The 18653-nt window shown below is 40.7% G+C and overlaps 1 non-coding gene across 1 annotated transcript; it reads right to left on the bottom strand.

The window, feature by feature from the left end:
* Positions 1–9839: 9839 nt before the first annotated feature.
* On the bottom strand, positions 9840–9945 carry LOC144711550 (small nucleolar RNA R71). Its single transcript, XR_013583602.1, has one exon. It is a non-coding gene; the product is annotated as a small nucleolar RNA R71 (small nucleolar RNA).
* Positions 9946–18653: the final 8708 nt, after the last annotated feature.

Genomic DNA, 18653 nt, shown 5'->3' with positions numbered 1-18653 from the left:
GAAGTGTGCTCGTCGTCATCCCAGCAGAGCCACCCCGTGATGATGATGTAGTGCGGGAGGTATCCTCTCCTTCATCAAGTAGGATGAGGAAGTTCGTGGTGAAGGCTCTAGTCGAGGCGGGCGATGTCCATGCCTCTAACTCCAGCATTCCACGCAATCCTCTAATCCCGCGGGCCTGGCGTCACGAGGATGCGTCGTGTGCGGAGGTGGGCATGCCAAGAAGATCGAGGCGATATCAGCCTCTAGCTGTGGGAGGGAGCGCCTGCCAAAAATGAAAGAGAGAGGAGGGGGTTCGTGCATGTACCACGTGGTTGGCAAGGGCATCTGCTGTCTGGTTCCCCTCTCGCATTTGGTGATGAATGCAAGCTATGTGAGAACGGCACCGCATGATGTCTTGTCACGCAAGGCGGAGTCACCACTGGGAGCATTTACCTAGACGAAGCATATCAACTAATATCTATGAGTCCGATTCCACGATGATATTGTGAAGGTTTTGTTCCTCACAGAGGAATAGGCCATCACGAATCGCCATAGCCTCCGCTACTGTATTAGTTTGTATGCCATAATAAGTAGAAAAGGCAAAGAGTATACTCCCCGTATGGTCTGTGAGGATACCTCCTCCCCCTGCTGGCCCCGGGTTCCCTTTGGCCACACCATCCACATTCAATTTAAGAATGCCTATTGGCAGTGGAAGCCAATAAACAACTCGATACTGAATGCGGGTGGGGGCAGGGGTCCCCTAGATGCCGATGGAACAGAGGAGGTCGCAGGCGAGTGCTGATCGACCGACTCAAGGGGGAAGTAGATGATGAATGCACCGAAGCCACAACTGAAGTTGACGCGTGATGTCCACGACGCGAATGGGCGTACCTACAAAACGAGAAGAATTTTGCCCTTTCCAAATCTCCCATAGATGATAAGCTATGGTGATGTGGAGGATGGGGCTCCATGTAGAGCGGGTTGGCGAGAGGATACACTTGCCAAAACACTCAGACGGGGTCAGAGGACGAAGGCGGTCGATGATGAGGTGCCAGCATGCCACTGCTGTCTCACTGTGGAAGAAAAGGTGGTCCATCGTCTCCGTGTGCGGGAGGGTGGGACAACAATGGCAGCGGGAACTAAGAGAAAGTTCTATACGAGTCACTCGGTCATCAGTCGGGAGGCCGCGGTATAGGAGTCTCCAGAGGAAAAAGGAGACGCGTATATGGATCGCCGGATGCCAGATGTGGCGACCCCAGTGCTGTGGGGGGGATTTCACACGGAAATGCTCCCAAGAGGAGCGGCACGTGTAGGCTCTGCCAGGTGTGAGTGTCCAGACATCACAATCAGAACTAGAGTCCATTGGCGTAGTGTGGACCTCGGGTAGTGTGTCCACAGGTGTGACGTGTTGCCTCTAAGCAAATGGGTCACAGTGAGACTCACTCGGTGTGGTACGAACTGTGGGTGGCAAGCGAGTGGCTCATCAGCATGCCAGGTATCATACCACGCGCTAATGTCGCCTCGGCCTATATGCCAACGTGTGACTTGAACCATCTCAAGCTATTGGCGGTGACACGTCGGCCATCTCTTAGGACCCCGGATACCTATCTCGTGACGGGCCCATTTGCCGTATTTGGCTAAGATAAAACTCCCCAACGGGGAGTGTGTGGTACGCATACGCCATAAGAGTTTCTTTTGAAGCATGTCCTGGACGTCCGAGAGGCATCTGATCCCTAGACCCCCTTCATCTGTCGGCCGACATGCTTTTGCCCAAGAAACCCAATGATGACGGCTCTCTCCCTTGAGGTGACCAGACCATAAGAAACGCGCGCAAAGGCGTTCCACAGAGCGGAGAACGGTGAGAGATAGTGAGTGGACCGCAAGAGTATGTAGCGGGATACTCATGAGGACATGTCGAATAAGTTGGATACGTCCTCCTGGGGGTAGGAGACGAAGTTTCCATCCCTCTAATTTCTTTCTAAGCTTGCCCAACACGGCATCGAAGTAGTGATGACGAGTAGGGCTACGAAAGATAGGGCATCCAAGATAATCGAACGGAAGGCATCCTCATGAGTATTGTGTATAATGTTGGAGTATCTGAGAGCACCTTATAGTGGTGGAAGGTCCCACAATAAAGCTACTCTTCGAGGCGTTGACGAGCTGGCCCGAAGCTTGCTTGTATGCTATAAGGACACTCATAAATTCCTTAATGGATTTTTTGGATCCATTGAGGAACAATATGGCATCATCAGCAAATAATGAGTGCGAGAGAATCGGGCAGCCCCTCTTTGTAAAATACGGTTGGATGAGGCCTTGGTCGATCGTCACCTCCTCCATTAATATAAAGAGGGTAGGTGAAATAGGGTCACCTTGTCTGAGTCCCCGCGTAGCCGTGAAAAAGCCGGTGGAATTTCCATCCATCAAGAGAGAGAAATGGTTCTCCGTAATGCAAGCATCGACTAGTGTGATGAATGCATCCATAAATCCTAAGCGTTGCAAAACTTCGGTGAGGAAATTCCACTCAACTCGGTCAAAGGCCTTTTCCATATCAAGCTTGATGATGACATTGGAGCCCGGGATATGAGTGTCTATGGACTGGGCTAGCTCATGTACTAGCGTGATATTGTCATGGATCTGTCGACCCTTGACAAAACCACCCTGTTCTAGCAAGATAAGTCTATCAAGGAAGCACCTTAGTCAGTTTGTAATGATCTTGGATGCAACCTTGTAGCATACGTTACAAAGACTAATCGGGCGAAAGTCTCGGAAGGAAGTTGGAGTGTCCACTTTTGGAATGAGCGCTAAAAAAGTGGATTTCCAACTTCGTGCGACGACTTTACTCCTAAACACCTCCTTGATAGCTAGCACCAAGTCAGTGCCTACGATATCCCAAAATGCCATATAAAATTCTGCGGTAAATCCATTCGGTCCTGGGGCTTTATTACGACCCAAGGAAAAAACTACCTCTTTGATCTCCGCTCGGGTTGGAAGGGCTAGCAGAAGTGCATTATCGTGGTCGGTCACCAAGGGATAGAGGCAAGAAGGTCCTCGCTCACAACAGTGGGTTGTGAGGAGAGAAGCGAGTGATAGTACTCCACTCCTACGGCTGCCAGCTGGACGGGGTCCTGACTGTACGTCTCTAATAGGGTCGTATAGTTCGGGCGCGCTCTGTGACGGATAGAGGCGTGAAAGAAACGGGTGTTTCTATCACCCTCTCGCAGCCATTGGATACATGATTTGTGGACATAAAAGATCTCCTGACGCCGCTTAGCATTCTCGAGCTGCTCTCTAAGGCGGAGTTGACGCTCTCCCATATCATCCGTCCAGCCCTCTTGTAATGAGCGGTCGATAACAACTAGTTCCTTCTTAAGTTCTTCGAGCGGTGCGTGCACGTCGCCGAAAATATGTCGGTTCCACCATTTTAGGTGAAGCTTGAGATTCCTCAGTCTATAACTAAAGTTCTCCATAGGGGATGTAGAAATCGAACCATGCTAGTGGCTTCGTACATAGTTGCAAAACTCGCTATGCTCTAACCACATGGTTTGGAATCGAAAGGGTGGACGACGGACCCGATGGCTCGAGTCTTGGGGAAGGAGGATCAATGTGTGGTCCGAGTAAAATCTTGGGAGGATCTCTATCGTGATGGTGCAATGGATCAGTGCAGTACTATTGATAAAACAGCGATCAAGCCGTTCGGACATACGCGCATCCGCTTGACGCTCATTACACCAGGTCCACCTCTCCCCTATGGTAGGTGGCTCCACTAGCGAAGACTCGTGGATAAAGTCATTGAAGGTTTGCATAGAGCGTAGCCGAGGTGGGCGGCCCCCTAGGCGCTCACTAACATCCTGTATGTAGTTGAAATCGCCAACTATAAGCCAAGGGAGATCAACGAGCTGTGAGTGGGAGCGGATATGTTGAGCGAGTTCCTCCTAGAGGGCCTCCTGCTCGGGGTGTCTATGCGTGGCATACACGACAGTAAGCAAGTAGGGCTTTGGGGAGTATAGTACGTCGAAGGTGGCGTATTGTGTCCCTTCAGCCAAGAGTGCGACCGAATACTCTCGCTTCCAAAGAAGCCAGAGCTTATTCGGCGGATGGCTATAAACATGATCCATCCTGAGTTTCCTCGCGATGGAATGGGAATGATCTGATGTGATCATCACAGAGAAGTTATTCAATTTAATATATGCAGCAATCACATTTAACCACCAAAGCCACCAAAACCAAACTTCCTTAATACTTATAGCAGAAAGTTACATTCAATGCGGTCTAATGTTTTTTCCATGTCAAGTTTAAGAAATAAGTTATGGCGGGGAATATCTTCATGCACTAGATTCCCACTTCCATGGAATGGTTTCCATGTAATAAAGCCACATGTTTTGTCAGATATGGATTGGGATAGGAGTCACTATAACCTATTGTTTAAGCTTTTGTTACTCATGTTGTCTTCTTCACTCACTCCATGTGGTATCACCTCGAGGAAGGATGGATCCATTTTGGTGTAATGGGATGCAACTAAGTTATTATAAAAGTTAAATTCCTTTGTTAGCTAGTTCCTCTCTTTATTGTATTTCACTGTTATTTTGGACTAAACATCTCTTTTGGGTCTCTAACTAACTATGGCATGAAAATATTTTGTACTTTTGTTCATTTGTCAATAGACACTTTTTATTGAATTTTATTTCATATATAATGCAAATCTTTTACTCTCTTAAGTCTATGTCTTTGTGGAATGAAGTTATTATGCCAACATTTGCCCCACCCTACCTATTTTGTAATCCATCTAATCTACTTGGTTCTTCAGTTTCTCTTTGTCCCATATATCTATCAATCTACCATACTATCTAGATTTCTATATATATATATATATATTTATCCATCTATTTGTATATCTGAATATTTAAATATGTGCTACCTTTCATAAAAATCTATCAAACAACTTATTAATCTATCTATCTCAATGTATTTTTGTCTATGCGCTTCCGTATCTCTCTATTTGTATCTCTGTCTCTCTCTTTCTCTGTCTTTCTTTGTATGTCTCTCTGACATTCTATGTCTAACTCCATCACTCAATCAATCTTGATCCTGATTGGTTCATTCCGAGATTTTTAAAAGATCATCCTGATGATCATTAGCACAATTATACGATGCTTCATCACATTATGATGTGATTCAAATTTAAATTTGGCGCGATAATGATTATCTTTATTATATTTTTATAACATAGAATCTGTTTTGAAATAATTTATTTAACAATGTTTCATATTTTAAATGTGCCTACCATGTGTCGGCATTCGATGAATCGAATGGCGACCAATTAGGCATTTGCTCAATGATTAGTTGTGCTACTCTTTGGGAAACGACATAATCATGACATCACATATACATATCCTGATGCCATATCGTGCGAATCTTTATCAGACACTCTGAGATATTTTCATAGGAGGTGACGTGGGTCAATGTAAAAAACAATGTCATTTTAACCACAATAGATGCGATTCTGAGTCGACAAAAGAAAAATATTAAAAATAAGAAAAATAAAAGTAGCGACAACACATCTGGCGTACACATGTAAAATTATAAATCATTAAATAAAGAGATGCAAATAAATATTGCTAATATGGCATGCGGAAACACATTCCACCTTGGACATTAACAAGGGAATATTCCATTTTTCTCTAATGTGAGGGGTGTGCATCAGCGGTTCATTCACTAAAAAATAGAAAAAGGGGAATATTCCATGATGTAGTGCAGGGTGCCGTTAGGCCACATATTGGAATAACTGGTTAATAAACATAAATAGTTTTATGGCTTTTTCCCCTATATGTACATGTAGCAGCTATGAAGTGTGCAAACAAGGAAGACAATGTGAAATGTAATATTTCTGATTAGACAGCTCAACTGATATGCAAAAACAAAAAGCATTAGTGCTAGTGATGAGGGGGGAACAATCAAGGACGATGAGTGCTCCGAATTCAAATCACAATATTTGACGGTCCATAGGTCTGATTGAGCTGGACTTTTCAGGGGTTCCTTTATCCCCATCTTATCTTTCCATCCATTCCCTCTAATCTATAAATAAAGACCTTGATCACTATGAAAATCATCTTATAATCTGGTTCCTACTCATTTGGGTTCATTCAATTATAGTTTTTGAGATCGATCAAGTGTGTTTTTGTTGCAATGAGTAAGCTTACTCCGTTATGTTGAGATCTATGGTAAGCCTATTTCTCTCAAGTTACTCCTTCTCGAGATCATCGGTAGCATGATTTGATTCCACAATCATCATTCATCATCACACTGTCTTCATATGCCCCCCTAATATCATTTCTCCATCATTATAGCGTTCACTTGGTCATTACAACATCAGATACAATTCCTATCCTACTCACGTCATACTTCTTATTATTTTTATTCCATTTATCTTTTTTTGTTCATTTCATGTTTGAATTATAATGATGAAAAATGTTTGACTCGATATCACTATTTCCCTATATCTCACTTAGAATTATTTCATCTTATCTTGATAATCAGAATATTGAATCCATGGTCATCATTCTGTATGGAGACATTGACGTAACACGATGGATGCCGGGATCGAGCATCTTGTGTTACACCGTAGGGAGGATGGGGCAGTTGTCACGCAATGGTGATGAATAATGGGGGGCATAACGAAAATAATGTTTTGACGATAAATCAATGAGAAGTATAAAACCCAGCGTCAATAGATACCAGCTTCCATTATGTTACGGTAAGCATGACCTGGGAGTGCCACTAGGCTCTCGATGACTTAAACAGATATTGCCGCAAGTGCAGGCACCTTGGACATGCAAAGCAAGGTCGTACCAATAGAAACCTATCCCACTGATGTATTTCTATCTATTAACCTAACCCCGACGATGGGGACACGCTCGGGAAGTACTAAAAGAAGTGCACAAGGCGCTCATTATGAAGCTGGGACACGAGAAGTTATCCTTATGATTTCTTCTTTGTGACCCTCTCATCTCCTCTCCTAAAGTCGGTCCTCTATTTAATTTCATTTATAAACTACTAGTCTCCAACTAGGCTATGTTTCTTGTTTAGAAATGGATTCGAACCACTAACACAAGGATTTATAGTCGTTTGGTCTAAGAAAATGAGCTACCTAAACTACTAAACTCAAGTATATTTTCTTCATACATAAAACAGCGCCCTACCCGCGGTGAGGAGCTTGCTCAAGAACTGAGAGCCGGCCAGGCCAGGTTCCAAGGTTTCTGATTTCTCATAAGCTAATCAACAAAGATTGCAAAGTACATTAACATTGTAATTGGAAAACAAATAGATGTTATGGAATAAAAAAGTGGCTTTCTGCTGAACAAGGCCAGTCCCTAAGTCAAGTAATCCTCCGGGCTCAAAGTTTTATGTCGCGTCATTTTGTTTTGCTCGTCCACTCAGCTTCTGTGTCCGACAAAATCAGATTCCAACCCATGATACAATTTATTTGTTTGTAAATTGATAACACCCTAATTTCGGTCTTTATTTCATGTTATTAGCATGATTTATGCATTTAAAAGGCTTAAATTTGGGTTGTTATCATATATTTACACAAAAATAATGCTTCCAAGTAATTTCTGATTTTTCCCTAATTTTCTGTTAATTATATGAATTTTTAAGGATTTATTGAAGCTCGAAATAATTATTTTTGGATGAAAATGGCACATTAAAAAGTTTATTTCGACATTTATCAACATGGGAATTAATCAGGGAATTTTCTAGAATTTTTTAAAATTTTTTACGAATTTTTAGGAATTTTCTGGGATTTATTTCGAGAAGAAATGCATTTATTCTATGAAAAAAGGGCATATTTATAGGAGAAAAATGTATTTATGCAATTTCTAGACTTTTCGGGGCCTTTTTGCAACGTTTTGTTGCAAAAAGACCCTGAAAACAGCTCTCGGTCGCCACGGCAGGCATAAAGATCCTATTTAAAATCATTCAGGGTTTTATTGCAATTTTTAATATATATGTTTAATGTTTTAGGAGAAATCGGAGGAGAGAGAGTGCGCCAGGGGCATATACGCAATTACTTTTGGGCGGCGTCCAAAAGCAATTCCAGGCTTTTTAAGGACTTTTCTGCAAAAAGGAGGATTCAAAATGCGCCAGCCAATGAGAGAGCGACACGTCATTGCGTGTTTAACAACCAAACTAATAAATAAATCAATTTTAAATCTAATGGATTAAATTGGTTTAAAATTGATTTATTAATAACTTTTGATCGTGAAGTCCGATTGAGATGATTTTTTTATGGATTTGTTCGTCTTGATCCCCTCTTTCTATCTGTATGGTTAGACCATTCAGATCTAGCCTACATTGATAGATAAATATTAAGTACTAAACGGGAGTAAAATGGTGATTTTTACCCTATAACCTAAGTATAAAAGCTGAATTTCGAGAGGGGGAGCTCATTCTTGATGGTTCTCTATCACAGCTGAAATACAGAGAGGAGTCCCACCCTGGATCAAGTTATCTGGTACTTTTTGCTTGATTGTATTTGAACTTTTATGCATTTTGAATGAAATAGGTTAAGTTGTTCGTTTCTTCATCTCTATTCTGATCTGAACTTCTAAATCGCTTGGCTTGAGCGGCATGTACAAGCCCTGATTAGGATTGAGAGGAGAAATTGAGGGATTTACCTTGGCATTCAATTGCATTCCAAAAGAAAACTCTAAAAATTTAGTTTTAATTCTTAGGAGATTAAGATTTCCCTTTTTATTTCTGATTTAGCAAATTCTCAAAACCAACCAAAACTTAAATCAAAAATTTCTTCCAACCTCTCTAATTGAATTCTTTGATCCATCCAATTGGATCAATTAATTCAATCTAGAGCCCACATTTCTTCTTTTCATCTCATCTCTTCTACCCCCCTCTCTAAATTCTCACCTAATTAGGGTGACTTGATCCTCATTGAAGATCAAATTCACTCTAATTAGGATCTAAAACACCAAAAATAAAATCAAATTGAAATTCCTACTTGCCTCCCTTGGACGACACTCATACTTATCACTATACATATTAAGTAGAGTTTTATAAATTTTGTTGCATAAGCCAAAAATTCACAACGACAAGGGCTAAAAAATTTGCGTAATTTTCACCCCTATTTTCGGCTTATCAATTGGCGCCGCTGCCGGGGAGGCAACACTTAGGAATTCAACATATTTTTATTTGTAAACACAGTGGTGAATTGTTGCTCACGAGTTTGTTAAGTCTCCTTATTATTGATTTTGATTTAAGACGGTATTTGGTTTTTAACGACTAACGAGTGTTGTGTTTGAATTAGTGGTTTTGTATGAAGCTTCGGTCTGGATTTGAATCAGGGAGCAGTGACAGAAATCCCCCCGTAGTAGATTCCCCCACACCCGAGTCGTCTTTCACCGAACCCACATTTGTAGAGGAGATATTGATTAGACCCGTACCAATGGACCCAATAGGTAATGGAACAGGAAACCCTGAGGTAGTTAACGATGGACGGAGGAGGATTAGAGAGTATTCCACACCAGCAGAAACTCCCATCTTAACCAGGATATCTGCCCCGATTGGAGAAGATGTGATGTTTAGAATCGATCCACACCAATTTCAGCTATTACCGTCCTTTTTGGGGAAGGCAAACGAAGAGCCCTATGACTTCTTAGAAAAATTTTACGAAGCATGTGATAGTTGCACTTACCCCAGAATTTCAAAGGAAGTTGTGAGAATGAAACTATTCCCTCATGCCCTTAAGGATAGAGCCAAGGATTGGTTTAGAACATTGGGAACAAATTTTGAATCATGGAATGATATGGAGAAGAGCTTCTTAAAAAGATATTATACAGTGGCTAGGACAAATTCTTTCAAAAGAGAAATTAGAAATTTTCAGCAGGGAAATGATACATTTAGCGAAGCATGGGAGAGATTGATGGGGCTCATTAGGAAGTGCCCCCACCATGGCATTCAAAAATGGGAGTTAGTGCAAATTTTCTATGAAGGCATAAATGATGTGGAGAAAGGCAGAGTTGATATCTCGAGTGGAGGAGCAATAGCTGACATGTATAAAGATGAAGCTATGGCACTACTACAAAAAATGTCCGATAATTTAGCCTATCACCAAGATGCCTCCAATCATGTTAGGGTTACCCCTCAAAAAGGTGGACTGTTGGATGTTAGAGGGGTTGAACCCCAGATTACTATGGATAGAATTGAAAAACAGATAGGTGTAATGATGGGAAAAGCCATGGAAAAGATGAATGAAAAAATAATCTCACTATGGCAAGGTCAGAATAGCGGAAGAGCACCCAACCAAATAAATCGATGTGAAATGTGCTCAAGTGATAGCCACACCGGAGAAGAATACCCTATGATATCAGAAGTGAATGCTATAGGCAGGCAAGAAGGGAGCAATGTCCAATGGGGAACTAGAGGAAACTTAGGAGGATAGGGATGGAACAACAACAACCGACCACCCCAACAATAGTTCCAATCCAAGGCGAACAATCCCCAACACCAACAACATTATCAACCTTACCGAAATTTTTCAGATCCCACTAATGCGACTCTCACCAAGGTCATCGAGGAGCTACAAGAAGACAAGAAGAGGATGCTCCAGCTTTTTGAAGAAATGGAGGAGAGGCATCGGAGGGAGATGGAGAAGCTCAAGGCGGAGATCTGCCTTCACAGCGGTCAACAATTTGCGCACGGGGGAGCACCGCAAGGTACGTGTGAAGACCCTATGAAGATGGGCGCCAAATCAGGTAAACTCCCTACTCAGGCCTGTATTAATCCTAGCAATTTACTTTATGTTGATGACATGTGTAGTGTAGTTAATGAGCATATTCATGACATGCATGCATTGACTGAACAACAAGAAATAGGAGAGCTGAGTGCTATATCAAAACTTAGGAGTGGGAAAGAGTTGGCTAATCCATTTGCAGCTATAGAGAAACGAAATGAAGTGGAGGATAAGTTAGAGGAAGTAGAAAGGATGAGGATGAAGGGGTAGAGGAAAATCTGGAAAAGGAACCCAACCCCAAAACATATTGCCCACCTATCCCTTTCCCTAGTGCCTTACAAGCGAAGAAAGAAAATCGAAAGACAGCCCACTTCTTGAGTATTTGAAAGAGGCTACGGTCGAAATTCCTGTTTTAGATGCGATCCAGTACATCCCTGATTATTCCAAATTTGTGAAAAACCTGTGTACACCTTCTAGGAAGCAAAAGAGGATTCAACTTTCTGAGAATATTAGTTCAATTTTTCTGCATGAATTACCTCAAAAGCGCAAGGATCCGGGAGCACTAGTGATCAAATGCGAAATTAGGGGGGAAGTATTCACCAAAGCTTTACTTGATTCAGGAGCAAGTGTGAATATCATGCCTAAGGCCCTACTTGAGACTTTTAAATTTGGTGAATTACAACCTGTAAATTTAGAATTGCAGTTAGCGGACGGATCAATTAGAAGACCGTGTGGACAGTTGGTGGATGTGGTGATGAAAGTAGAAAAGTGTTCATTTCCTGTCGATTTTATAGTAGTGGATGTAAAAATTTCAGGAAAAATTAGTCATGCATCGATTATTTTAGGACGGCCATTCCTAGCTACCGCAAGAGTGAACACAGATTGGAATGCAGGAAAAATTAAATTGCGCATGGGAAAAGAAGAGGTTGAGTTACCAATCTCTCAATTGATGAAGTATCCCAATAGTAGCCAGGAAGACATTTATACATGTTCCCTAGATGATGAAAATGATGAATGCCATGCTATAGGGAAAGTAATCTATGAGGTGATGGCGGTGAATGAGAGTGCCTATGAGGGGGAGAAGGACGACCATGGTGAAATGAAGGGTGAAAACATGAATAACTACAGATCTACGCCCACTGAAGAATTAGAATTGAAACCTCTTCCTTCCCACCTTAAATATGTTTTTTTAGGTCCAAGAAAGACATATCCAGTAATTATCTCTTCAACCCTCACTTTATAGCAGGAAGTTAACCTATTAGATGTCTTACGACAGCATAAGAGCGCTATTGGATGGACCATAGACGACATCAAGGGAATTAGTCCTGATATCTGCCAGCATAGAATTTTTATCGAGGAAGGATCCAAACCATCTGTTCAGCATCAACGTAGATTAAATCCTTATCTTTACGATGTGGTGTCGAAGGAGATTACCAAATGGCTGAAAGCAGGATTCATTTACCCAATTTCAGATAGTAAGTGGGTGAGTCCAATTCATGTGGTACCTAAAAAAACAGGGATTACTGTCCAAAAGAATCAGGATGGAGAAGAGATCCAGACGAGGGTAGCATCGAGTTGGCGAGTATGCATAGATTACCGAAAGTTAAATCTAGCAACAAAAAAAGACCATTATCCTCTACCTTTCATTGATCAAATACTTGAAAAATTAGCTGGACAGAGTTTTTATTGTTTCTTGGATGGGTACTCAGGATATAATCAAATTAGCATTCATGAAAGTGACCAAGATAAAACTACGTTCACATGTCCTTTAGGAACATTTGCTTTTAGAAAACTGCCATTTGGACTTTGTAATGCACCAGCAACCTTTCAAAGGTGTATGAGTGCAATGTTTTTTGATTTAATTGGTACATGTCTTGAAGTTTTCATGGATGACTTTTCCGTGTTTGGTGAATCTTTTGGGTCTTGTTTGTCTAACTTGGATAAAGTGTTACAGATTTGCGAAGAAAACAAGTTAGTGCTCAGTTGGGAGAAATCCCATTTTATGGTGGACAGGGGGATCGTCTTAGGTCATCATATCAGCAAGGAGGGGCTGGCTGTGGACAAGGCAAAGATCGAGATCATCAAGGAGCTTCCACTTCCATCGACCCTAAAGCAACTTAGGGGTTTTTTGGGCCATGCTGGCTTTTATCGTCGTTTTATTAAAGATTTTGCCAAAGTGGCTAAACCTCTCACTTTGCTTCTATCTAAAGACAAAGAACTTATTTTGAATGATGAATGCAATTTGGCTTTTAATTTGATTAAAGAAGCATTAGTTACGGCTCCCATCTTACAAGCTCCAAATTGGAGTGAACCGTTTGAGATTTTTTGTGATACTTCAGATTATGCAGTGGGAGCTGTGTTGGGACAACGCAAAGACAAGAAACCGACAGCTATTTATTATGCAAGTAAGACTCTCGACGCCGCTCAGGTAAATTACTCTACCACAGAGAAGGAATTACTTGCAATCGTCTTTGCTTTGGATAAATTTTGATCTTACCTAATAGGGAGTAAGATTATAATCTTTTCAGATCATGCTGCACTTAGACATTTGTTAAGTAAGAAAGAGACAAAACCTAGATTAATGAGATGGATCCTACTTATGCAAGAATTCGATATTGAAATTAAAGACAGGCGGGGAGTGGATAATGGTGCGGCTGATCACCTCTCCCGCCTATCATTGCCAGCCCTAACTCCCATCACAGATTCTTTTCCTAACGAGCATATTTTAGAAATTTCTACACGGAAATTGCCTTGGTATGCTCATATAGTAAACTACTTAGTAATCGGGCAATTGCCTCAAGGTTGGGATTATGATGATAGAAAAAAGTTTTTTAAGGATATCAAGTATTACTATTGGGATGAGCCTGAATTATTTAGATTAGGCGTCGATCAAATTTTTAGGAGATGTATACCCGAGGATGAACAATGGAGAGTCTTGGAATCATGTCACTCATCCTTATGCGGAGGACACTACGCCTCCAAGATAACGGCACATAAGGTCCTACAATGTGGATTTTATTGGCCTCATGTTCATCGGGATGCATATGAATTCTGCAAGAGATGCATTCGATGTCAAGCGGTGGTCAATGTAAGTCGCAATGCCGCTATGCCTTTAAACCCTATCCTTGAAGTTGAGTTGTTTGATCTTTGGGGCATTGATTTCATGGGACCCTTTCCTCCTTCTTTGGGCTATGAATATATTTTGGTAGGTGTAGATTATGTCTCTAAGTGGGTAGAAGCCATACCAACATGAAAAAATGATCATAAAGAAGTTGTTAAATTTGTCAAGGATAATATTTTGTCTCGGTTTGGATGCCCACGAGCCATTATTAGCGATGGTGGAACTCATTTCAATAACAAAGTCTTTAAAGAGTTGTTAAAACGATATGGAGTTCATCATCGGCTTACCACTCCGTATCATCCTCAAGCCAATGGCCAAGTGGAAGTCTCCAATAGAGAAATAAAAATCTTGAAGAAAATTATTAACCCTAATGGAAAGGATTGGTCGAGCAAATTGCGGATGCGTTATGGGCATATCGGACGCATATAAAACCCCGTTAGGAATGTCGCCATTCAGGTTGGTGTTTGGAAAAGCTTGTCATCTCCCTTTAGAAATCGAACATCGTGCTTTATGGGCTATCAAGAAACTTAACGTATCGTTAGATGATGCAGGTGACCATCGCTTATTGCAGCTGCATGAGTTGGAGGAGTTGCGTAACGAAGCATACAAAAATTCACGCATCTACAAAGCCAAGATGAAAGCATTCCATGATCAACACATACACAGGAAGGTTTTTGCCCATGGCCAAAAAGTATGGTTATATAATTCTCGACTTAAACTGTTTCCAAGAAAGCTTAAATCAAGATGGGATGGACCTTATGTAGTATGTCAACATTTTGACAATGGGTCTGTTCTTGTTCGAGATCCAACACATGGAGCTGAATTCAAGGTCAATGGGCAGCGTTTGAAACCCTTCCTTGAACACGAGCCGCACCCCCCTAATGAAGACATTTCTTTAGAAGCGGCGACATCACCCTCTACTTAAGAGCATCAATAAGATTTATTTTCTTTTCATTACGTTTTAGGATTCATTTTTTCTTTGCATTATTTTCTTTTACTATTATAGTTCCTCACTTTTGTTGCATCTCTTGTGGTAACTTTGACCAGGTTGCGGGAGTATGTAATTCAGCAAATCCGAGTTATCGCCAGGATCTCTTGTTCACAATGCTAAAGGGCCCCATATCCTCCATATCACTGTTTGCCCCTCTAACCTCAATTTTATTCTTCATGATTTTAGTAGCTTTGCATTGAGGATAATGCAAGTTTTAATGGGGGGGAGATAGTTCATTTTTAGGTGACAAACTATGGTTCATGCATTTAATTTTACAGAATTCTACATGAATTGAACCTGTTTTTTTTAACAATCTTTAGCATGCAAGTCATGAATTAATTTTCTTTCATCCAATGGTTTGGGAACAAGTGTGGAGAAGTTAGGCTCCTAGAGCGGATCAAGAACATGTTGAGTTGCAACACAAGTGATTTTGGGCGATGTGGATTCAATTTCAAATTGGGGAGGGTGTCTAGTAGGTGATTAGATGATGGAAAGTCAAGGGTAGAAGCTCTATGCTTCAAAGGGGAGTGACGAGTGAACTGAGAGCCCCCATTCCATCAACTCTAATAGCCGATCCCACTTATGCATTTCGTCTCCCCATTAGCCTACTTTCATTCCAAAATAGTGAGCAGCCATTCTCCGAGTCCTATGCACGGAATCCACCACTTCATTCACCTTATTGTTCCACACGCTTCACGCCATATCCATCACAACTTGACTCCACCACTTGCTTCCGCTACCGAGGATATGCTTATCTCCCAAGTACGTCTATCTCACTTTCCACGGTATCACTACGATACTGCCTCTTTGTATCTTTTCTGTCAATAATTCGCTCTGCATCATCTAAATCTCGTTCTTCTATCTCTTCTCCATAGACCAATGTGATTGTTATGACACTCATGCTGGTTGTGATAAAATATTTAAAAAACCATTCAAGTCATGGAAAGTGTTTCATTTGTTGTTATCCTCTTTGTTTGATATACAAAAAAAAAAAAGAAAAAAAAAAAGAGTTCGAAAAAAAAAGAAAAAAAGAAAAAAAAGACAAGAGGAATGAGAAGAAGACAAAGAGAAAGGAGGGGTTTGATTTGCACCATTTCTGGTTTTGACTTTCAATTCAGGGCAAGATGGTCTTTATTCTCTATATCATCACATTGGTCTCATCTCTTCTATCTCCCTCACTTCCTCTAAAAATCTTGGGAGTAGGTTATCCAAGGTAGCACAACACCCGTTGGACCATAAATCTCTCATTGTTCATGCTCACCCTAATTCTTTCACAAAGTCTCATTCTCCCCCATCACAACTCTATCATATACTCTTCTCGTTGTGTTCAATATTCTGTGTTCAACAGGAGGAGGAAATGGCTTCTTCTATTCTTAGGAAAGAGAAAAGGCTAATGGAGAGGCAAGTACTAGGTGGCCGTCACCCCGGGAGAGAGTGATCTTGCTCGCTAGAGATGTGAGACCAGCTGCACATGAGTGGAGAGAGTTTACCTGAGGAGTATAGCGTTATACCTAGAAACAAGTACACTCCCTTCTCATCCACTTAGGCATCCAAGCCAAGGAGAAAGAAACCCCACATTCCTGAAAAGGTCGAAGCTCAAAATGTCATTTAGTGTTTTAGTTCGGCTTGTGATTGATACACTTAACACTTCCCACACTTGTTGTCTGACTTACAGGATGAAAGAGATGATAATTCAGCAAAGTACTTAGATGTTGCTAAGGGACTAGCAATGTCTAAGTAGGGGGGTATATGATAACACCCTAATTTCGGTATTTATTTCATGTTATTAGCATGATTTATGCATTTAAAAGGCTTAAATTTGGGTTGTTATCATATATTTACACAAAAATAATGCTTCCAAGTAATTTCTGATTTTTCCCTAATTTTCTGTTAATTATATGAGTTTTTAAGGATTTATTGAAGCTCGAAATAATTATTTTTGGATGAAAATGGCACATTAAAAAGTTTATTTCGACATTTATCAACATGGGAATTAATCAGGGAATTTTCTAGAATTTTTTACGAATTTTTAGGAATTTTCTGGGATTTATTTCGAGAAGAAATGCATTTATTCTATGAAAAAAGGGCATATTTATAGGAGAAAAATGTATTTATGCAATTTCTAGACTTTTCGGGGCCTTTTTGCAACGTTTTGTTGCAAAAAGACCCTGAAAACAGCTCTCGGTCGCCACGGCAGGCATAAAGATCCTATTTAAAATCATTCAGGGTTTTATTGCAATTTTTAATATATATGTTTAATGTTTTAGGAGAAATCGGAGGAGAGAGAGTGCGCCAGGGGCATATACGCAATTACTTTTGGGCGGCGTCCAAAAGCAATTCCAGGCTTTTTAAGGACTTTTCTGCAAAAAGGAGGATTCAAAATGCGCCAGCCAATGAGAGAGCGACACGTCATTGCGTGTTTAACAACCAAACTAATAAATAAATCAATTTTAAATCTAATGGATTAAATTGGTTTAAAATTGATTTATTAATAACTTTTGATCGTGAAGTCCGATTGAGATGATTTTTTTATGGATTTGTTCGTCTTGATCCCCTCTTTCTATCTGTATGGTTAGACCATTCAGATCTAGCCTACATTGATAGATAAATATTAAGTACTAAACGGGAGTAAAATGGTGATTTTTACCCTATAACCTAAGTATAAAAGCTGAATTTCGAGAGGGGGAGCTCATTCTTGATGGTTCTTTATCACAGCTGAAATACAGAGAGGAGTCCCACCCTGGATCAAGTTATCTGGTACTTTTTCCTTGATTGTATTTGAACTTTTATGCATTTTGAATGAAATAGGTTAAGTTGTTTGTTTCTTCATCTCTATTCTGATCTGAACTTCTAAATCGCTTGGCTTGAGCGGCATGTACAAGCCCTGATTAGGATTGAGAGGAGAAATTGAGGGATTTACCTTGGCATTCAATTGCATTCCAAAAGAAAACTCTAAAAAATTTAGTTTTAATTCTTAGGAGATTAAGATTTCCCTTTTTATTTCTGATTTAGCAAATTCTCAAAACCAACCAAAACTTAAATCAAAAATTTCTTCCAACCTCTCTAATTGAATTCTTTGATCCATCCAATTGGATCAATTAATTCAATCTAGAGCCCACATTTCTTCTTTTCATCTCATCTCTTCTACCCCCCTCTCTAAATTCTCACCTAATTAGGGTGACTTGATCCTCATTGAAGATCAAATTCACTCTAATTAGGATCTAAAACACCAAAAATAAAATCAAATTGAAATTCCTACTTGCCTCCCTTGGACGACACTCATACTTATCACTATACATATTAAGTAGAGTTTTATAAATTTTATTGCATAAGCCAAAAATTCACAACGACAAGGGCTAAAAAATTTGTGTAATTTTCACCCCTATTTTCGGCTTATCATAGATTAAGCAAACCAATGCCTTAAGCCACTCAACCATACCTTCAAGTTGTTGATCTGAATATGTAGAGACAAGGACCCCAACTGATCCAATTCATTGAGTAAGCCTCCGCGTGACCAGTAAAGCCTCCATCCCCATGGAAAAGCCAAAGTTTTTTGCAGCTACTTGGTAACCTGTATTGAAGAATAAGTGAACGCTTAAAAGGGAAGAAGTACAAGCGTACAAAATCCCTATGGGCCTGGCTTCTATATCATCGTTAAACAGTGGCTGGCGGGTGACATGGTGTGAGGTCGATAGATGATGACCGCAAGTGGCGCATGCTTATGGGTCCTTCTAGGGCCCATTAACCTCCCTTTATGAATTAAGAGGGGCGCCCTAGGATAGCGTTGGATGAGGAAATATCATAGTGAAGTTGTGCCTCTT

Source organism: Wolffia australiana, chromosome 13, assembly GCF_029677425.1.
Source record: "Wolffia australiana isolate 7733 chromosome 13, ASM2967742v1".
Classification (NCBI taxonomy): domain Eukaryota; kingdom Viridiplantae; phylum Streptophyta; class Magnoliopsida; order Alismatales; family Araceae; genus Wolffia; species Wolffia australiana.
This window is presented reverse-complemented; position numbering and strand designations above follow the sequence as displayed.